Raw genomic sequence first — 23,977 nt, 5'->3', positions numbered from 1 at the left:
GTATCCAATTTAACTTATATTTAAACAAATTATATTTAACATTTGTTTCAGGAGAAAATATTTTCTACCATTATGTTGTATAGATCTGGTAAGATTCATATTTAAGGGGCAATTATAGCACCCACAGAGCTAACTGTACTAATTCTTGTGCTGAATCAATAGCACATATGTAATAGCCTAATCAGCTGATCTGTATCACATGACTTGTTATGTGTGCCTTTAATTATACCATACGTACAGTTAATCAGAACCATTAGTTATTATTATCTGTCTAAACCATTTAATATACTTTTTACAGACACGACCAGAGCACTCGGAGATATCAGATATTGATGTAACTGGCAGTGAATAAGGGAACCTTCTTCCTGAGCACAGACATTGGAGCCTGTTATCAGCATGAACTCATATGTGTTAGGTGAGTAAAATAGATATTATGCTGATTTTAATTGCTCATTAAACAAATATTAACTATCATATTTATATCTGCATCCTTAAAGGGACGGTAAGGTCAGAAATGTTCTGTTCATTCTTATACACTTTTAGTCTAATGATACATTTTTCCAAATACCTTGTGCTGCGCTTTCTTTGCTGTTTAGGAACTATTGCGGTCCAAAAATATGTCAATTTCCAAACCCACCGTGGGGCTAATTTGCATTAGCCAATCACGGTGAGCAACCTGTATTCTTTTTTCCCTGCAGTTCCGGGTACAAAGATGAAGTCTAACGCATGCACTCTGAAGTGAGCAAAGTTAAAGCATGCGCACTCTTTTTTTGAATTCTCTGACGTCCGAGGACTAGCGGTCATGTGACCGCAGTCATTCATGAACCGGAGCAGAGAGAGGCGGGGAAATATGTTGATAACGGCATATAATTTATGCGTGCAGAGGAGTATTCAAGACCACCCTTTGTAGGGGGCTGGAAAATGTGACGTGATAGCTACAAATAGAATAAAGTTTTAATACAGGATCAGTGCTTCGTTTTAAGTACAATCACATTAACCTCTTGAGTGCTAACGACGGCTCTGAGCCATCACAAATTGTATCACTCAGGTGTTAATGATGGCTCAGAGCCGTCGCTAGCACTCTCCCACCTTGAGGGAGATCTGGAGGCTTCCACCTCCTCTTACCCAGATCGGGCCTGTATTGTGACAGGCATTGCCGGAGCTTCACATTTTGCGTGGTGACGTCACGCACAATGACGTGATGACGTCACCGCGCAATAACGCGATGACGTCACCGCGCAATGACGCGATGACGTCACCGCGCAATGACGCGATGACGTCACCGCGCAATGACGCGATGACGTCACCGCGCAATGACGCGATGACGTCACCGCGCAATGACGTGATGACGTCACCGCGCAATGACGTGATGACGCAATGACCGCGCAATGACGTGATGACGTCACCGCGCAACTTTATTTAAAATGGACAATGTAAAGTATAAGGAAAGGGGGCATGCTGCTTAGAAGTCTTTATCTCAGGCATCTAAGCAGCTACATAACCCAAAGACCCACCGTTGGAAAGGTAATAGCCTTTCCAATGGTATAATGGGTATCTGTAAAAAAAAAAAAAAAAAAAAAAAAAGGTAAAAAATGTTTTAAAACATAAAAAAATAAAATAAAATAAATTTCAGTTTAGCACCCAGGTGGGAAAGTGCTTAGCACTCAAAGGGTTAAGTTATAATATAGGATCATTTGCTTTAAAAAAAAAATAAAAAATATTAATGACACTGTGAGTCCATAATTACTGTTGGGAATATCACTCCTGACCAGCAGGAGGAGGCAACTTCTTGTATCAGTTGCAAGGAGGGATAAAATTAGGACTTCTCTTTCGCTTGGCATATGAGTCTGCTGGACAGCAGCCTCCTGAGAAAATCACGGCTCATTCCACGAGGGCCGTTTCACCTTCTTGGGCCTTCAAAAATGAAGCTTCTGTAAATCAGATTTGCAAGGCTGCCACTTGGTCATCTTTGCACACTTTTTCTAAATGTTATACTTTTGCTTCAGCTGAATCTTCTTTTGGGAGAAAGGTTCTTCAAGCAGTGGTGCCTTCTGTTTAGCTTCACTGTCTTGTCCCTTCCTTATCATCTGTGTCCTCTGGCTTGGGTATTGGTTCCTAACAGTAATTAGGATGATTCGTGGACTCACTGTGTCATTAGAAAGAAAATAAAATTTATTCTTACCTGATAAATTTATTTATTTATTGACACAGTGAGTCCACAGCCCGCCCTGTATTTTACAGACAGTTTATTTTTCTATAAAGCTCAGGCACCTCTGCACCTTATATTACTTCCTTTCTCCTTTCCCTTTGGTCGAATGACTGGGAATTGTGGGTAGGGGAGTGGTATTTAACAGCTTTGCTGTGGTGCTCTTTGCCTCCTCCTGCTGGTCAGGAGTGATATTCCCAACAGTAATTATGATGATCTGTGGACTCACTGTGTCAAAAAAGAAATACATTTATCAGGTAAGAATAAATTATTTGTTTTTAATCTGACTTTACTAATCCTTTAAGAACATTTGTGTCAGTGACAGTTATAAAGATGAAGCAAACTCTTTTGGGCTGAGGAGGAGGGTAAAAAATACTAAACCCCCCCCCCCTCTGTCCTTCTAGACAGACCATGTCCAACAACTGCTTAAACTCATCCCCTGTTGCATAAAAAAAAAAGTGTGTGGGATAGCGCTATACAGCTAAAAATATCTAAAGACGTCTGAAAGTATATAGCAAAGGAGTCTGTGCACATATAAATAAGTGGGAAAACTAAACTCTGTGATGTATGAAGTCCTATATGTATACAAATGTGATCATATGCACATAAATATAATGTGGTTAAATGTACATGACTTCATGAATCCTAAAGATTTGTAGCTATAACGAGTAAATGCAGTTAATATCTGTAAAGCATGAAATATATGCAAAAGCGAGTATGTCAAATAAAAAGGTTATTTAATATGACAGATAAAAAATAGATTAAAAGAAGATGCCGGCATAATGTAATGAACAATTAATAAACTTAATAAATATAAATTCAGATATAAATAAATATTTAAATATAAAGAACCTAACGGTGTAGCTAAATTAGCTGATATTATTGTAATATAAGGTACCTGAAACAATTACAATTTCTTTGAATACAGTCCTTATTAAGGGTTTAGAGTCCCAGATGGTAATAGCTGAACTCCAGAGTAAACTTCATACAGGTATGTTTCAGCTAAACTCCAAAGAAAACTTCATATAGTTATGTCTACCCTGAATTTCTAGCTCTTTAGATAGACAAAATTCCTGAATTTCCAGGTTTTTTTAGATAGACAAAATTCCTCCGTGATCCGAGTGTTCCAAGTTTGAGCGATTGGGTCTCGGTAGTAGCAAAGTTGTGGATCGTGTGGTTCAAATGCCAAGACCGGGACATAAGTTTGTACGCCAACAGAACTGGACAATGTCTCGCGGTCTGATTAGCAAGTAGTTCCAGTGTTGAGGTTAGGGGAATATCCTCAGTACAGGGAGACTGATAGATGGATTTTGTAGCAATATCCACTTTACAAAGAGACTGGTAAATGAGTTTCTTAGAGATTTGGTGAACTAGTAGATCCTGGGAGAGGGATTATACATATAGAGTCTTTTCGGGTGATTCAAAATAGCTTGATGTACCTGTCCTACTACCAGACAATTCCAAACCTTACCAGCTGTATATCAAAGTAAAGGTGATGATCAGTGTGAGCATCAATGTGAGCAAATCAACGCGTTTCAGCTGCCTGGGCCTTTATCAAGATGCTCATTAGATTCTTTGTCCAGTTTAAATAGCATAGGCTATATCTTGATTGGCTGAATTAAACAACCAATGTCTGCTCAATATTTTCAATTCTATTTTGCATAAAACAGTAAGATAATAACGTCTATATCAAAGATTTAAACATTTGAAACTAAATGTTAACAACTTGGGAAACAATTACTAGTAAGGTAACAAAGTATGTGTTTTGATTTTGTATACTTCATTTTTGTGAAAAAGTGAATAAAGCGCATTTACAAATTGGATTCTCAGGGTCCTAAAAGAAGTTTAGTAATATTTAAATTGAAACTTAACAATGTGTAACATGAGATGCCAAATAACTTATGTTAGTGACTTATAGGCTATTAAAGATAGGCATATATAGAGAAAAGCAACATATAAAAAATAGTAAAGTATGATCGGTAACTAGAGTGTAAATGTAACACGTTTGCAAGATAGTGTAACACATATGTAACGGATATCGTGTTCTATTGGATTGTAAGATTAATAAAGAGCAAAGGAGCACATAAAAAATATATATTTGAGATTCACATATATAAAACATTCATAAATAGCCTCTATATTCATAAATAATCTTTTCATAGAAATACCCGAAATCAACATATTTAAACAGACTAAAGTTGTAAACATTCAGTTAAAGGGGCATGAAACATAATTTTTTTTCTTTCATGATTTAGAAAGAGCATACAATTATAAACAACTTTCTAATTTACTTCTAATATCTATTTTGCTTCATTCTCTTGATATTCTTTGCTGAACAGCATATCTAGATATGCTTAGTAGCTGCTGATTGGTAGCTACACATAGATGCCTCCTGTGATTGGTTCACCGTGTGCATTGCTATTTCTTCATTAAAGTATATCTAAAGAATGAAGCAAATTAGGTAATAGAAGTAAATTGGAATGTTGTTAAAAATTGTATTCTCTACCTTAATCATGAAAGAAAATGTTTGGGTATAGTGTCCCTTTAAGTTTAATTGTGTGTAATGTCCGATTTGAAATTGAATTATTATGAGTATATCCATATCCATCATTATTTCATTTTTAAAATGTATTTTTATTTCTACATTAATTTTTTTTATATATGTGAATCTCTAATCTATATATTTTTATGTGCTCCTTTGCTCTTTATTAATCTTACAATCCAATAGAACACGATATTCGTTACATATGTGTTACACTATCTTGCAAACGTGTTACATTTACACTCTAGATACCGATCATACTTTATTATTTTTTATATGTTGCTTTTCTCTATATATGCCTATCTTTAATAGTCTATAAGTCACTAACATAAGTTATTTGGCATCTCATGTTACACATTGTTAAGTTTCAATTTAAATATTACTAAATTCCTTTTAGGACCCTGAGAATCCAATTTGTAAATGCGCTTTATTCACTTTTACACAAAAATGAAGTATACAAAATCAAAACACATACTTTGTTACCTTACTAATAATTGTTTCCTAAGTTGTTAACGTTTAGTTTCAAATGTTTAAATCTTTGATATAGACGTTATTATGTTCCTGTTTTATGCAAAATAGAATTGAAAATATTGAGCAGACATTGGTTGTTGAATTCAGCCAATCAAGATATAGCCTATGCTATTTAAACTGGACAAAGAATCTAATGAGCATCTTGATAAAGGCCCAGGCGGCTGAAACGCATTGATTTGCTCACATTGATGCTCACACTGATCATCACCTTTACTTTCATATACAGCTGGTAAGGTTTGGAATTGTCTGTAGTAGGACAGGTTCATCAAGCTATTTTGAATCGCCCGAATAGCCTCTATATGTATAATCCCTGTCCCAGGATCTACTAGTTCACCAAATCGCTAAGAAACTCATTTACCAGTCTCTTTGTATAGTGGATATTGCTACAAAATCCATCTATCAGTCTCCCTGTACTGAGGCTATTCCCCTGACCTCAACACCGGAACTACTTGCTAATCAGACCGTGAGACATCGTCCAGTTCTGTTGGCGTACAAACTTATGTCCCGGTCTTAGCATTTGAACCACACGATCCACACTTTGCTACTACCGAGACCCAATCGCTCAAACTTGGAACACTCGGATCACGGAGGAATTTTGTCTATCTAAAGAGCTAGAAATTCAGGGTAGACATAACTATATGAAGTTTTCTTTGGAGTTCAGCTGAAACATACCTGTATGAAGTTTGATCTGGAGTTCAGCTATTACCATCTGGGACTCTAAACCCTTAATAAGGACTGTATTTAAAGAAATTGTTATTGTTTCAGGTACCTTTATATTACAATAATATCAGCTAATTTAGCTACACTGTTAGGTTCTTTATATTTAAATATTTATGTATATCTGAATTTATATTTATTAAGTGTATTAATTGTTCACTACTTCATGCCGGCATCTTCTTTTAATCTATTTTTTATCTGTCATATTAAATAACCTTATTATTTGACATACTTGCTTTTGCATATATTTCATGCTTTACAGATATTAACTGCATTTACTCGTTATAGCTACGAGTCTTTAGGATTCATGAAATCATGTACATTTAACCACATTATATTTATGTGCATATGATCACATTTGTATACATATAGGACTTCATACATCACAGAGTTTAGTTTTCCCACTTATTTATATGTGCACTGACACCTTTGCTATATACTTTCAGACGTCTTTAGATCTCTTTAGCTGTATTGCGTTATCCCACACACCTTTTTTTTTTTTTTGAAACATTTTTGGGTGATCTTTTTGGAGGTTAGGTCACCTTTACGAGATTAGCCAATAAGAGACAGAGTGTAGTATCTTTAAATCACACCCCTTTTTCTTAACCTCATCCCCTGACCTGGTTCAGTACTCAGAACACCTGCAACTCCACATTCCCCTGCCCTGACCTCGATCATGGAACACCCATAACTGCACTTATGCCTGCCTTGTTCCCATTTGTGGAACACCCACAACTCCCCCAGTGTTCCCCACCCAAGAACCACCACTGATTTGTGTGCTTAATTTTACAGTGAGTATTATGAAACTAATAACGTTTTTGGCTGTTTATATAAATAGAACAACCACAGCCGAAAGCTAAAGATTATCATAAGGTCACTGCTTCTTACCCTCTCAAAACATCTCACACTGATGATTAGTCTGTGATGATTAAGGCATCAGGTTCTCACCCAACTGGTTAAGCATGAGCCTGGCAGGGCTGTATGTGCAGTTGCTTGTGCAATGTTAAATGAGGATGGTGGATGCCACCTCTCTTGCCCAGAATACAGATGTGCTTGTTCCCTGGCTAAGAACATTATCCACACGCACCTTGTTTAATGCGGCTCTATAACTTGTTTTCATCAGTAATCAGTCATTTAGGTTACTATGATGAAGTAATGTTTACATTCTATGTCATCCTTTTTAAATTGTGATTTACAGGTAAATAAATAAAAATACAAAATGGAAGACCTTTTTGAGTATAAAAAAGTTTTTTATTGAGATGGATTATATTATAAATGAATAAACATTCTTATTTTTTTTTTTTTATTCCATTTCTTTTTATGTAGACAAACACATGCATAGTTCATATCTATCCTTCACTACAGGAAGCATCAGAATGATACCGCAAACTCCACTAGTCTTAGACACCAATGACTATTCACACACATTGGGGAATTCACAGCAGATATTTAAAGAAGATGGAGAATTGGCAGGAACTGTGAAGCAATCATTCTGTACAGAGAGTAATTTAGTCATCAAACAAGAGGAAAACATTTATGACTTGTCTAGTGAAATTATTATCCCAGATGATAAACCACACACATTTACTGAGTTTTCAAAACATAGTAAAGAAGGGAAAAGTCTACAGTCTAGCCAAATGATTCATACAAAGGAGAGACCTTTCACATCTACAGAATGTGAGAAAAGCTTTAGATGGAAGTCTCCTCTACTAGAACACTACAAAATTCACACAGGTGAGAAGCCACACACATGTACTGAGTGCGGCAAATGTTTTACACAAATTAATTATCTGAAAACTCATAAAACGAGTCACACAGGAGAAAAGCCTTTCACATGTGCAGAGTGTGGAAAAAGTTTTGCACTAAAGAGTAATCTGAAAAGTCATGAAAGGATTCACACAGGAGAAAATCCTTTCACATGTACAGAGTGTGGAAAAAGTTTTACACAAAAGAGTAATCTGAAAAGGCATGAAAGGAGTCACACAGGAGAAAAGCCTTTCACATGTACAGAGTGTGGAAAAAGTTTTACAGAAAAGAGTAAACTGAAAACTCATGAAAGGAGTCACACAGGAGAAAAGCCTTTCACATGTACAGAGTGTGGAAAAAGTTTTACAAAAATGGATCATCTGAAAACTCATGAAAGGATTCACACAGGAGAAAAGCCTTTCACATGTACAGAGTGTGGAACAAGTTTTACAAAAATGGATCATCTGAAAACTCATGAAAGGAGTCACACAGGAGAAAAGCTTTTCACATGTACAGAGTGTGGAAAAAGTTTTACACAAATAAACAGTCTGAAAACTCATGAAAGGAGTCACACAGGAGAAAAGCCTTTCACATGCACAGAGTGTGGAAAAAGTTTCACAAAAATGAATCATCTGAAAACTCATGAAAGGATTCACACAGGAGAAAAGCCTTTCACATGTACAGAGTGTGGAAAAAGTTTTACACAAAAGAATGATTTGAAAAGTCATGAAATGATTCACACAGGGGAAAAGCCGTTCACATGTACAGAGTGTGGGAAATGTTTTACACTAAAGAATAATCTGAAAAAGCATGAAAGGATTCACACAGGGGAAAAGCCTTTCACATGTACAGACTGTGGGAAAAGTTTTACAGTAAAGTGTCATCTGAAAACTCATGAAAGGATTCACAAGGGAAGAAACCTTTCACATATTTAGAAAGTGGAAAAAAGGTTTTTTATTGAAATCAGGTATCACAAAACATCAACTATTTACACACAAATAAACTTTATATACACAGTGTACAACCTTTTTTACAATTATTCTAAAGAGGACAAACTCTCTAAATAGAAGCATCAAAAAGGATCCTATTGTAAATAATACTTTCTAAATCCCAGTTATAAAAGCCCCAGATTGGAAGTGCTCTCCTGCTGTCCTTTGTTCCTCTATATATGTGCACCTCAGTTTCTTTCATATCAATGTGATAGAATCTAAACACCACACAGGAATATACAAATCTGTCCTCATACTGACCAGTTTACACAGCCATTCAAAACCAAAGCACCCCAGTGTTGTTTATTAATATGTCAGTGTTAGGAGTTGTACATTTGATTTACATAGGGGAGAATATAATTATATTTACAGAATAAAGAGTCTTTGTATGAATAGAGTGCTAGATAATTATATAAACAAGAACATCAGTCTTAAATGATTGACATCTGGGAAGATATATTTAATGTGCACATCATGTGGATAAACCTTTTCTTATAGCAATAGATGCTTAGCATTGTAGATGTTATATACCAGAGGGATTACTGAGGGGAAAATGATATTATTTCATGAGACACAATATCAATAACCGGTACATACGTGATCAAAATCAGTTTAATTTAAATGGCTACTATAACCTACATGTATACTGGGTATGTAATATGTGTGTCATGTTCTGTAACTTGATATTATGTCTGTTAGATGTTTTCATGTTAGTTAGAAGCCACAAGAACTGATAATAGCACATACTGTATATATAAAGGGAACATTATATATCTGATAAATCCTTTTGTATCAAGAACACAAGTGTTTGGTATATTTATACCATTGTGTGCATATATCATGTAATGCTGCTTTTTACTATATAATATGTAATGTTTTTTTCATGCAAATAAAAAGTGATTGTAATCCAGACCAGTATTTTCTTCATAAACGGGAAGAGTCCACACCTGCATTCATTACTTTTGGGAATTCAGAACCTGACCTCCCCCACTTCCCTCATCCCCCAGTCATTCTTTGCCTCTCTTCACAGGAGGTTGGCAGAGAAGTGTCAGAAATCTTCGATAGTCTCTTATGGAGGGTAGTACTTTTCAGATTGGGACTGGAGTTTTAAGTAGTCCTGTCAGCCTCTCAATGAGAACATCAATGAAAGTTAGAGTCCGTAGATGCAGGGAGAGTCTTTCTGCAAAGCCATCCCAACTCATATTAACAGCTCCATAAGCAATCAGCATTGATGAGTTTTGCTGCCTGTTCTCTTCTCTCAAGTCCATGTCAGAAGCAACGCTACTATCTGTTGCACTTGAAGGGCCATGTTCCTGTTCCACGGCGTAGATTCCAGTAAGATTGTTTTGTTTTACTTTCAAAATGGATTGGATTGTAATGAAGAAAAAGCTATCTAACCGGGAGGGCTAAGGCCCTTTGATGATAAATTTAAGACAGGGTCTCAGTGGGACTCCTTTTTATCTTATGGAATCATGGATTAATATCTCCTGAGGGGGGTTATTGAACAGGGGGGACTTTAATCATGTTTGTTATGTGATTCTGTCTGCTAATGTGTAGTGATATTTAGGCTCGTTGCTATTTCGGAACATAGCGGCCTTTTTGATATGCAACGCGGTCTTTGCGGACTGGCATGCTTTTTCTTGGACCGCATGGTGTACCTTGTGACCGGGCGTGGTCACGTTTCTTTCTCCTTCTTGCGCCTTCTTGTCCTGCTGAGGCATGTTTTGGCGCTGCTGGAGGATCCCAGTCTTAACGGGGTGGTGGATCCTCGGTCTTCCGTTCCTAACGGCAAGCAGAGTTAGACGTATGGGGATGAAGCAATCTCCTTATCGTCTTCTTTTATTTTGAGTATCTTTTCCAGTTATGAGCTTTGGAAGAATCAGATCCCTGACGGCCTGGTCCTTTTAGTCTGTCCATTCTTCTTGGGCGTTAACCTGTGGGTGTTGCCCTTCTTTTATTTGAATCAGGTTAGGATGTATTTTATTTAATTTTGTTAAGCTCATGTCAGTTACAATTTTTCCTTTGGAAACATTTCTTCTCTGGAACTTGATTCTAGCAATTTTTGTGGTCACATTGATGCTTCTACGGAAGTTATATGAGAAGTTATGTCTACCGTTTGTCTGTTTTATTTGTCTATTTCTTATAGGGTTGCGACTTTCTGTGTCCATGAACAGTCCTGGGTGCCCTATGTATCAGGCTGGTCCTGATTGGGTACTAGTTTTAGTTTTTCTGTCCCTTGAGGTCTATATCAGACACGTGGTGCCCGTTATACCTGGCTGGTATGGTTGGGGCACCGAGTGTCTCTCTTTGGTTTTGAGTTGCAATCTTGTTTTTTTCGTTGCAAGTTATAGGGGCATCAGAGGGGATTTGCTCAGTCCTCATTGGCCTATCCATACTTAGCTGCCAGGGTTTCCGAGGTTTGGATCCTGCTAAGGCATACTCGGTAGGCTCCTGGGTTCCTTTGGATCAGGTGCTAGAGTCTTTCTCCTTCCCATAGTGGGTTGGAGGTTCGGAGGATTCCATGGAAATCCATGGTGCCAGTTTCAGTTGGCGTTGTCCTCGTCTTTCTTTGAGGCTTCCTTGGGGATGGTCCTCTTTGGATTCGGTTACCTTGATGACGGTATCTCTTCCTTCGGGTCGAGGCTAATTGGGCTTTTTGTCCCCTTTCCTTGGGGGTGGCCATCTGGTCATCTGTTTCAGGAAGTTTAGGGCTATTTGTTTTTTTTCTACTTCCGGGAATCTCGTCTGCTCCCATATTTTTGGACTGCAGACTATGTTATCTCCTTTTTTCCTGTGTTAGCCTCTGCTTAGGCATTTTGGTTTTTCACCCGCCACGGGTTAGGATGCATGTTCATTTGTACATTCCTCGAGTGTAGGAGGTTCCGGGAAGATGATCCTGACAGGATCTTGGAGACTAGTCTTTTCTTCTCAATCCTGCATTTCTCAGGGTTGAACTCTGTTCTCATGTACGTTTCCCTTAGTCTATGGACTTAGTGGGTGTTGTCTCTAGTGCCTTTAGGTCAACCAGATTAACTGTGTGGCTTTCATCATTACCTAGCACCCTTTTTGTTTGGGAGTTTGAATCCCGCTATGGGTGTCTTTTAAGCACTCTGTGTTCTGGGACTCTTCCGTGTGAGTTCAGTGTCCGAGGTGTCTTGGATATGACCGGAATGCATCGCCTGTGGTGCAAGGTCTGCTCTGGGTGGGGTAACCCGGTGGTTCCTCAGGGGTTATTAGCTTGTTAAAACCGGCTCCGGGTTCCGGATGTCTGTTTTTTTTTTGGTCCTTGTCTTTGACTGGACATTTTGAGGTTCGGTTTTCCAGATCCTTTCGGACTGGTTTGGGACGGTCCAGTTTCCTGGTTCCGGGGCATCTTCTGCTCCTACGGGAGGATTTTTCTCTCCTTTCTCTGTGAGTTAGTCTTTTCTTCTGGGTCAGCCATAGTGTCCGAATAGTTCTTCATTCGGTACTTGACTTTGAGTCAGTCTACAGCTTTCACTACATATCGGTGTGCAGGTGAGCTTTTTTTGTGCTTGTTTTCCATCCCTTTGGGGGTAGATTTTGCATTTTTCAGTACCCAACTGGTACTTTCTTCCTCTGTTCTGTGGGGTTGTTCCCCCTGCCTTGCATACAGGAGGTTGGAGTGAAGGGCTGGACTTGCCTTTTCTGTATTTTCAGTAGAAGGAGCCGGACAGGTAGCACAGCATGCTACTGCACTGTGGCTGAGCTCTGTTGCAACCCGAGGGTTGCAGGTCTGACCCCTGTCAAAGTCTTCTCAGTCTTTTGAGCCTATCAATGTTGATAAAATGAGCAGTCCCTTGGGCCCCCTACAGGTGATTGGCCGCGCTTTACCAGTACTAGAATCTTAGGGGTCTTCTTTGGGGAATGTCCTTAGCCTTCGGAAAGGGAGCTGCGACAGGGTTTTGAAACCCAAGTTCTTTTTTTTTTTTTTGGAGGGGGGGCTGGTCCCCCTCCCCTTTTCCTTCCTAAAGGTCTTGGTGGCCGGGGAAATTTTAATCCCCTTGTTTTTCAGATTTTGTAAGTCGCTTGATACTGGGTCCGTTGCTCGGAACGGGGTCAGAGATCTGTCTGCTCTGTTGATCCTGGACCCTGTATCATACAAAGGTCTTGTGAGCCTTACTTCCTGCTTTTCTTGGGGAGGAGTTGTTCTGCATTAGTTTGGGTCTTCTTCTGAAGACGGTCGTGTGCAGTCTACTAGCTTTCGCTGTTGTGACTTATGTTCACCTAATAACTCTCTCTTGCAGCGCAAAGCCTATGGCGTTCAAAAGTGCATATTCAGATATTCTGATGCTGTTTTTCAGTGGCTCCCGGGGACGGTTTGTCTTCAGTTGCTCTATCCTGGGTGCGGGTTGCACTCTGCATAGGGGAAGAGTTCTCCTTCTCACTTTAAAGTTGCAGGGCTTTCTTTGATCCCTTGGATTCTATGTAGACTGGGGTCTGGGTTTTCCTTTTCTTTGCCTTATTTCCTCTGGGCTACACTCTTGAAGTTACCCTTGGGGTTCTTTATTGCCCTACTTCATTGCATCCTGGGGGCCCTTTCGGACTCCCTTATCAGTGTCCTATTTCTTCCTTTCTGGGAGAATATGGTAGTTCCCCTTACTTCTGGTGAGGGGTGTATTTCTTGCGGGACCAAGTGTCTGCGGGACTGTGTCTCCTTAGAGGCTTGTTGGCTCAGTCGAGTCTAGGTTTTCAGGAACGGTCTCTAGCAAGGGCCTTACTGGTCTAACTGCTGGACAGTTACTTGGGCCTTTTTTTCTCGGCTTCTGATGAAGCTGTTTTTTTGTCAGGAGTTTTGGGTGTTTTCAGGCTTGGTGCCCTCAGAATGGGCCGTCTTTTGTACCCTCCTGTCTTGGCATTCAGTGTCCTCTATAGTTTGGGTATTGTTTTCCCAAAAGTAATGAATGCAGTTGTGGACTCTTCCCATTTATGAAGAAAAACTTAAATTCTGCTTACCTGATAATTTTCTTTTCTTCAGACGGGAAGAGTCCACAGCTCCCCACCTTTGTTTTTTTTTATGTGGGGCGGATGTAATTTTTTTATTCTTCTGGCACCTTTTTTACTCTGATATTTCTCCTACTGTTCCTTGTTCCCTCGGCAGAATGACTGGGGGATAAGGGAAGTGGGGGGGTGTATTTAAACCTTTGGCTGGGTTTCTTTACCTCCTCCTGGTGGCCAGGTTCTAAATTCCCAAAAATAATGAATGTAGCTGTGGACTCTTCCCGTCTGAAGAAAAGAAAATTATCAGGTAAGCAATAATGAGTTTGTGTGTTTTTTGTATAATTAAAAACACAATATCACAGAATAATTAGGAAAACATCATCAAAGACAGAAGCCAAATCTGACAGTGAAAGTTAAACGCTGATAATTCAGATAGAGCAGCAATTTTACCCAACTTTTCAATTTACTTCTATTATCTAATTTGCTTTGTTCTTTTGGTATCCTTTGTTATAGAGTAAACCTAGGAGGCTAATATTACATTAGCTTAGGGACGTGCACGTGTATTTAGCACTCTGTGCAGCAGTGTTTGTAACTATGTATAACATTGCTATAAATGTTCTTGCAAACTGCTGTCTGAAGATACGTGCACGCTCCTGAGTTCACCGAGGATTACTCTTTAACAAAGGATACTAAGAGAGCTAAGCACAATGTATAATATAAGAAAAATGGAAAGTTGTTTGAAACGTCATGTTCTATCCAATCCATTTAAGGTTAATTTTGATGTTAACCCCCGATCTACACCAACCCAGATTATTAATCAGCAGCAAGACCTTATACACAGACATTTTCTGTTACTTATAAGAGGAAGGAAGAGAAAAGAGAGGCGCTTGTGTGTACCAGTAGGAGCAGATCAAAACAACTTTATTCGCCCACACAGGGTACTCACATTTAGGTGAAGCACTCAGACAGTGCAATTAGGCGCAGACTGGGTGATCAACAGCAACCCAGCTTGCTGTGCTCTCCAGCAGATGTACAGGAATGCCTTTGGAGCTGGAAGTGGAACTGCCAAACTGGGTCCCTTTCAACAGGACACAGCAACCAGCATGCAAAAAACACACATAGGGACCTCCACAAGTCGCGGAGCCAATGCAAATGATTGGTAGAAGATGGTGAATAATGATCAGAGGAGGTTCCAGTAGAAATTATGATTTATTGAAACAATACAAATTAATAAAAACAGGAACCAAGAGGTAGGGCATATAGTATCCCCCTCTAAAATATAACATGCGACGCGTTTCTCAGCACCAACGCTGTTTCATCAGGCATATCTGTATTGAAAGTGACTTTCTCATATCATTATGTCCTTATGTCCTATGAATGCTATGTGATTCATTCGTTACATTTGCTACATGTGTTACATATGATCCATTTGCATATACTTGTATTTCATTTATTTCAACTTATCATATTCATTTATATTCTATCTACCCAAAGTGCCTCCTATTAGGTTATCCTAGTAAGATACCCTTTGTTTGTCCGATTTTCTGTTACTTAAATCATACTTAAAGGGATAGGAAATTACACTTTCATGATTCAGATAGAATGTGTAATTTTATGATACTTTTAATTCCACTTCTGTTAACAAACTTATGTACCTCTGAGTGCTGACTGGTGGCTACACACATGTCACTTGTCATTGGCTCACCAGATATGCTCAGCTAGTTCCCAGTAGTTAATTGCTGCTCTATAGAGGACTTTGCAGGAGTTAAAGGGACAGTCTTCACCTTAGTCATCTAGAAGTCTTACCTTAGATTAAAGGGACAGTCTACACCAGAATTGTTATTGTTTTAAAACATAGATAATCCCTTTATTACCCATTCCCCACTTTTGCATAACCAACACAGTTATATTAATATACTTTTAACCTCTGTGATTATCTTGTATCTAAGCCTCTGCAAACTGCCCCTTTTTTTTTAGTTCTTTTGACAGAGTTTCAGTCTAGCCAATCAGTGCCTGCTCTCAGATAACTTCACGTGCACGAGCACAGTGTTATCTATATGAAATACGTGAACTAACACCCTCTAGTGGTGAAAAACTGTTAATATGCAATCTGAAAAGAGGTGGGCTTCAAGGTCTAAGAAATTAGCATATGAACCTCCTAGGTTAAGTTTTCAACTAAGAATACCAAGAGAACAAAGCAAAATTGGTGATTAAAGTAAATTGGAAAACTGTTTAAAATTACATGCTCTATCTGAATCATGAAAGTTTATTTTGGCCTAGACTGTCCCTTTAAGCTGCAAATAGCCTCCTGCACCTTTTTTATATCATGCAGCAGGAACAGTAAAAAAGTTATTTTAAAATGTATATTGTCTCTGGCCACTTTGAAATGGCTGCCAAGCTCCACCCACTGATGACATCATGATCTGCATCTAGGCCCTCTGCTGAATAGCAATGGCAGTCTGTTACATCCAGCTAGTGAGCCTTTTGTGATTGGATGCCATATGCAGCCCAGATCATGATGTCATCAGTGGGTTGAGCTTGGCAGCCATTTCAAAGTGGCCAGAAACAATATATTTTTTACTGTTCCTTCTGCATGATATAGAAAATGTGCAGGAGGTTATTTGCAGCTTAATCTAAGGTAAGACTTTAAGATGACCAAGGTGTAGACTGTCCCTTTAAATACATAGTTATATACAATCAGTGGTACAATAATAAACTGATCTAACATATTAAACATTATTGCACCTTTATATCCCTTTAATTAATAACAGAAATAATTAATACAAAATGTATTCTAGATAATCAATATCTTGTTAGATTTGTCACAATGTTATCTTCATTAAACAAGGACTCACAACAATATAGCACACAGCTAGATCTGATTAAAGGGACAGTAAACACCTTGAGACTAATATAAACTAATTATTCCTAGGAAAACAACTTTACCATATACTTTCATTGTCTAATAGTATTGTTATATCAGCTGTGTGCAGGGATATTATCTGTGTGTCACAGACGTACAGTGACTAATAATGCAATAAACACATAGAAATAACTTCACTGACTCACTATTTAATGTCTAATAGTATTGTTATATCAGCTGTGGGCCGGGATATTATCTGTGTGTCACAGACGTACAGTGACTAATAATGCAATAAACACATAGAAATAACTTCACTCACTCACTATTTATTGTCTAATAGTATTGTTATATCAGCTGTGTGCCGGGATATTATCTGTGTGTCACAGACGTACAGTGACTAATAATGCAATAAACAAATAGAAATAACGTCACTGACTCACTATTTAATGTCTAATAGTATTGTTATATCAGCTGTGTGCCGGGATATTATCTGTGTGTCACAGACGTACAGTGACTAATAATGCAATAAACACATAGAGATAACTTCACTCACTCACTATTTAATGTCTAATAGTATTGTTATATCAGCTGTGTGCAGGGATATTATCTGTGTGTCACAAACGTACAGTAACTAATAATGCAATAAACACATAGAAATAACTTCACTCACTATTTAATGTCTAATAGTATTGTTATATCAGCTGTGTGCCGGGATATTATCTGTGTGTCACAGACGTACAGTGACTAATAATGCAATAAATACATAGAAATAACTTCACTGACTCACTATTTAATGTCTAATAGTATTGTTGTATCAGCTGTGTGCCGGGATATTATCTGTGTGTCACAGACGTACAGTGACTAATAATGCAATAAACACATAGAAATAACTTCACTCACTCACTATTTAATGTCTAATAGTATTGTTATATCAGCTGTGTGCTGGGATATTATCTGTGTGTCACAAACATACAGTGACTAATAATGTAATAAACATAGAAATAACTTCACTGACTCACTATTTAATGTCTAATAGTATTGTTATATCAGCTGTGTGCCGGGCTATTATCTATGTGTCACAGACGTACAGTGACTAATAATGCAATAAACACATAGAGATAACTTCACTCATTGACTATTTAATGTCTAATAGTATTGTTATATCAGCTGTGTGCCGGGATATTATCTGTGTGTCACAGACGTACAGTGACTAATAATGCAATAAACACATAGGAATAACTTCACTCACTCACTATTTAATGTCTAATAGTATTGTTATATCAGCTGTGTGCCGGGATATTATCTGTGTGTCACAGACGTACAGTGACTAATAATGCAATAAACACATAGAAATAACTTCACTCACTCACTATTTAATGTCTAATAGTATTGTTATATCAGCTGTGTGCTGGGATATTATCTGTGTGTCACAAACATACAGTGACTAATAATGTAATAAACATAGAAATAACTTCACTGACTCACTATTTAATGTCTAATAGTATTGTTATATCAGCTGTGTACCGGGATATTATCTGTGTGTCACAGACATACAGTGACTAATAATGCAATAAACACATAGAGGTAACTTCACTGACTCACTATTTAATGTCTAATAGTATTGTTATATCAGCTGTGTGCCGGGATATAATCTGTATGTCACCGACGTACAGTGACTAATAATGCAATAAACACATAGAAATAACTTCACTCACTCACTATTTAATGTCTAATAGTATTGTTATATCAGTTGTGTGCCGGGATATTATCTGTGTGTTACAGACGTACAATGACTAATAATGCAATAAACACATAGAAATAACTTCACTGACTCACTATTTAATGTCTAATAGTATTGTTATATCAGCTGTGTGCCGGGCTATTATCTATGTGTCACAGACGTACAGTGACTAATAATGCAATAAACACATAGAGATAACTTCACTCATTTACTATTTAATGTCTAATAGTATTGTTATATCAGCTGTGTGCCGGGATATTATCTGTGTGTCACAGACGTACAGTGACTAATAATGCAATAAACACATAGGAATAACGTCACTGACTCACTATTTAATGTCTAATAGTATTGTTATATCAGCTGTGTGCCGGGATATTATCTGTGTGTCACAGACGTACAGTGACTAATAATGCAATAAACACATAGAAATAATGTCACTGACTCACTATTTAATGTCTAATAGTATTGTTATATCAGCTGTGTGCTGGGATATTATCTGTGTGTCACAGATGTACAGTGACTAATAATGCAATAAACACATAGAAATAACGTCACTTACTCACTATTTATTGTCTAATAGTATTGTTATATCAGCTGTATGCCGGGATATTATCTGTGTGTCACAAACGTACAGTGACTTATAATGCAATAAACACATAGAAATAACTTCACTGACTCACTATTTAATGTCTGCTAGTATTGTTATATCAGCTGTGTGCTGGGATATTATCTGTGTGTCACAAACGTACAGTGACTAATAATGCAATAAACACATAGAAATAACTTCATTGACTCACTATTTAATCTCTAATAGTATTGTTATATCAGCTGTGTGCCGGGATATTATCTGTGTGTCACAGACGTACAGTGAGTAATAATGCAATAAACACATAGAAATAACTTCACTCACTATTTAATGTCTAATAGTATTGTTATATCAGCTGTGTGCTGGGATATTATCTGTGTGTCACAGACGTACAGTGACTAATAATGCAGTAAACACATAGAGGTAACTTCACTGACTCACTATTTAATGTCTAATAGTATTGTTATATCAGCTGTGTGCCAGGATATTATCTGTGTGTCACAGATGTACAGTGACTAATAATGCAATAAACACATAGAAATAACTTCACTCACTCACTATTTAATGTCTAATAGTATTGTTATATCAGCTGTGTTCTGGGATATTATCTGTGTGTCACAGACGTACAGTGACTAATAATGCAATAAACACATAGAAATAACTTCACTAACTCACTATTTATGTCTAATAGTATTGTTATATCAGCTGTGTGCCAGGATATTATCTGTGTGTCACAAACGTACAGTGACTAATAATGCAATAAACACATAGAAATAACTTCACTCACTATTTAATGTCTAATAGTATTGTTATATCAGCTGTATGCCGGAATATTATCTGTGTGTCACAAACGTACAGTGACTAATAATGCAATTGCTGTTATGTGCTAGTGTTAATAATATATATTATGTAGCTGTTATGTGCTAGTGTTAATAATATATATTGTATAGCTGTTATCTGCTAGTGTTAATAATACCGTATATATTGTGTAGCTGTTATGTACTTGTGTTAATAATATATATTGTGTAGCTGTTATGTGCTAGTGTTAATAATATATATTGTGTAGCTGTTATGTGCTAGTGTTAATAATATATATTGAGTAACTGTTATGTGCTAGTGTTAATAATATATAATGTGTAACTGTTATGTGCTAGTGTTAATAATATATTGTGTAGCTGTTATGTGCTAGTGTTAATAATATATTGTGTAGCTGTTATGTGCTAGTGTTAATAATATATATTGTGTATTTGTTATGTGCTAGTGTTAATAATATATATTGTGTAGTTGTTATGTGCTAGTGTTAATAATATATATTGTGTAACTGTTATGTATTAGTGTTAATACTATATATTGTGTAGCTGTTATGTACTAGTGTTAATAATATATATATTGTGTAGCTGTTATGTGCTAGTGTTAATAATATATATTGTGTAGCTGTTATATGCTAGTGTTAATAATAAATATTGTGTAGCTGTTATGTACTAGTGTTATTAATATATATTGTGTAACTGTTATGTGCTAGTTTTAATAATAAATATTGTGTAACTGTTATGTGCTAGTGTTAATAATATATATTGTGTAACTGTTATGTGCTAGTGTTAATAATATATATTGTGTAGCTGTTATGTGCTAGTGTTAATAATATATATTGTGTAGCTGTTATGTGCTAGTGTTAATAATATATATTGTGTAACTGTTATGTGCTAGTGTTAATAATATATATTGTGTAACTGTTATGTGCTAGTGTTAATAATATATATTGTGTAGCTGTTATGTGCTTGTGTTAATAATATATATTGTGTAGCTGTTATGTGCTAGTGTTAATAATATATATTGTGTAGCTGTTATGTGCTAGTGTTAATAATATATATTGTGTAGCTGTTATGTGCTAGTGTTAATAATATATATTGTGTAGCTGTTATGTGCTACTGTTAATAATATATAATGTGTAACTGTTATGTGCTAGTGTTAATAATATATATTGTTTAGCTGTTATGTGCTAGTGTTAATAATATATATTGTGTAACTGTTATGTGCTAGTGTTAATAATATATAGTGTATAGCTGTTATGTACTAGTGTTAATAATATATATTGTGTAACTGTTATATGCTAGTGTTAATAATATATATTGTGTAACTGTTATATGCTAATGTTAATAATATATATTGTGTAGCTGTTATGTGCTAGTGTTAATAATATATATTGTGTAGCTGTTATGTACTAGTGTTAATAATATATATTGTGTAACTGTTATGTGCTAGTGTTAATAATATATATTGTGTAACTGTTATGTACTATTGTTAATAATATATATTGTGTAGCTGTTATGTGCTAGTGTTAATAATATATATTATGTAGCTAATATGTGCTAGTGTTAATAATATATATTGTGTAGCTGTTATGTGCTAGTGTTAATAATATATATTGTGTAACTGTTATGTGCTAGTGTTAATAATATATATTGTGTAGCTGTTATGTGCTAGTGTTAATAATATATATTATGTAGCTAATATGTGCTAGTGTTAATAATATATATTGTGTAGCTGTTATGTGCTAGTGTTAATAATATATATTGTGTAACTGTTATGTGCTAGTGTTAATAATATATATTGTGTAACTGTTATGTGCTAGTGTTAATAATATATATTATGTAGCTGTTATGTGCTAGTGTTAATAATATATATTGTATAGCTGTTATCTGCTAGTGTTAATAATACCGTATATATTGTGTAGCTGTTATGTACTTGTGTTAATAATATATATTGTGTAGCTGTTATGTACTAGTGTCAATAATATATATTGTGTAGCTGTTATGTGCTAGTGTTAATAATATATATTGTATAGCTGTTATGTGCTAGTGTTAATAATATATATTGTATAGCTGTTATGTGCTAGTGTTAATAATATATATTGTGTAGCTGTTATGTGCTAGTGTTAATAATATATATTGAGTAACTGTTATGTGCTAGTGTTAATAATATATAATGTGTAACTGTTATGTGCTAGTGTTAATAATATATTGTGTAGCTGTTATGTGCTAGTGTTAATAATATATTGTGTAGCTGTTATGTGCTAGTGTTAATAATATATATTGTGTATTTGTTATGTGCTAGTGTTAATAATATATATTGTGTAGTTGTTATGTGCTAGTGTTAATAATATATATTGTGTAACTGTTATGTATTAGTGTTAATACTATATATTGTGTAGCTGTTATGTACTAGTGTTAATAATATATATATTGTGTAGCTGTTATGTGCTAGTGTTAATAATATATATTGTGTAGCTGTTATATGCTAGTGTTAATAATAAATATTGTGTAGCTGTTATGTACTAGTGTTATTAATATATATTGTGTAACTGTTATGTGCTAGTTTTAATAATAAATATTGTGTAACTGTTATGTGCTAGTGTTAATAATATATATTGTGTAACTGTTATGTGCTAGTGTTAATAATATATATTGTGTAGCTGTTATGTGCTAGTGTTAATAATATATATTGTGTAGCTGTTATGTGCTAGTGTTAATAATATATATTGTGTAGCTGTTATGTGCTAGTGTTAATAATATATATTGTGTAGCTGTTATGTGCTTGTGTTAATAATATATATTGTGTAGCTGTTATGTGCTAGTGTTAATAATATATATTGTGTAGCTGTTATGTGCTAGTGTTAATAATATATATTGTGTAGCTGTTATGTGCTAGTGTTAATAATATATATTGTGTAGCTGTTATGTGCTACTGTTAATAATATATATTGTGTAGTTGTTATGTGCTAGTGTTAATAATATATATTGTGTAACTGTTATGTATTAGTGTTAATACTATATATTGTGTAGCTGTTATGTACTAGTGTTAATAATATATATATTGTGTAGCTGTTATGTGCTAGTGTTAATAATATATATTGTGTAGCTGTTATATGCTAGTGTTAATAATAAATATTGTGTAGCTGTTATGTACTAGTGTTATTAATATATATTGTGTAACTGTTATGTGCTAGTTTTAATAATAAATATTGTGTAACTGTTATGTGCTAGTGTTAATAATATATATTGTGTAACTGTTATATGCTAGTGTTAATAATATATATTGTGTAACTGTTATATGCTAATGTTAATAATATATATTGTGTAGCTGTTATGTGCTAGTGTTAATAATATATATTGTATAGCTGTTATCTGCTAGTGTTAATAATACCGTATATATTGTGTAGCTGTTATGTACTTGTGTTAATAATATATATTGTGTAGCTGTTATGTGCTAGTGTTAATAATATATATTGTGTAGCTGTTATGTGCTAGTGTTAATAATATATATTGAGTAACTGTTATGTGCTAGTGTTAATAATATATAATGTGTAACTGTTATGTGCTAGTGTTAATAATATATTGTGTAGCTGTTATGTGCTAGTGTTAATAATATATTGTGTAGCTGTTATGTGCTAGTGTTAATAATATATATTGTGTATTTGTTATGTGCTAGTGTTAATAATATATATTGTGTAGTTGTTATGTGCTAGTGTTAATAATATATATTGTGTAACTGTTATGTATTAGTGTTATTAATATATATTGTGTAACTGTTATGTGCTAGTTTTAATAATAAATATTGTGTAACTGTTATGTACTAGTGTTAATAATATATATTGTGTAACTGTTATATGCTAGTGTTAATAATATATATTGTGTAACTGTTATATGCTAATGTTAATAATATATATTGTGTAGCTGTTATGTGCTAGTGTTAATAATATATATTGTATAGCTGTTATCTGCTAGTGTTAATAATACCGTATATATTGTGTAGCTGTTATGTACTTGTGTTAATAATATATATTGTGTAGCTGTTATGTGCTAGTGTTAATAATATATATTGTGTAGCTGTTATGTGCTAGTGTTAATAATATATATTGAGTAACTGTTATGTGCTAGTGTTAATAATATATAATGTGTAACTGTTATGTGCTAGTGTTAATAATATATTGTGTAGCTGTTATGTGCTAGTGTTAATAATATATTGTGTAGCTGTTATGTGCTAGTGTTAATAATATATATTGTGTATTTGTTATGTGCTAGTGTTAATAATATATAT

General features: G+C 35.4%; 1 pseudogene; it reads left to right on the top strand.

Moving 5' to 3' along the window:
- The first annotated feature begins 357 nt into the window (after window positions 1–357).
- Window positions 358–23,977, top strand: part of LOC128659853 (zinc finger protein 585A-like) — a 118,841-nt pseudogene continuing 95,221 nt past the window's right edge.

The sequence above is a fragment of the Bombina bombina genome, chromosome 5 (genome assembly GCF_027579735.1).
Source record: "Bombina bombina isolate aBomBom1 chromosome 5, aBomBom1.pri, whole genome shotgun sequence".
Classification (NCBI taxonomy): Eukaryota; Metazoa; Chordata; class Amphibia; order Anura; family Bombinatoridae; genus Bombina; species Bombina bombina.
This window is presented reverse-complemented; position numbering and strand designations above follow the sequence as displayed.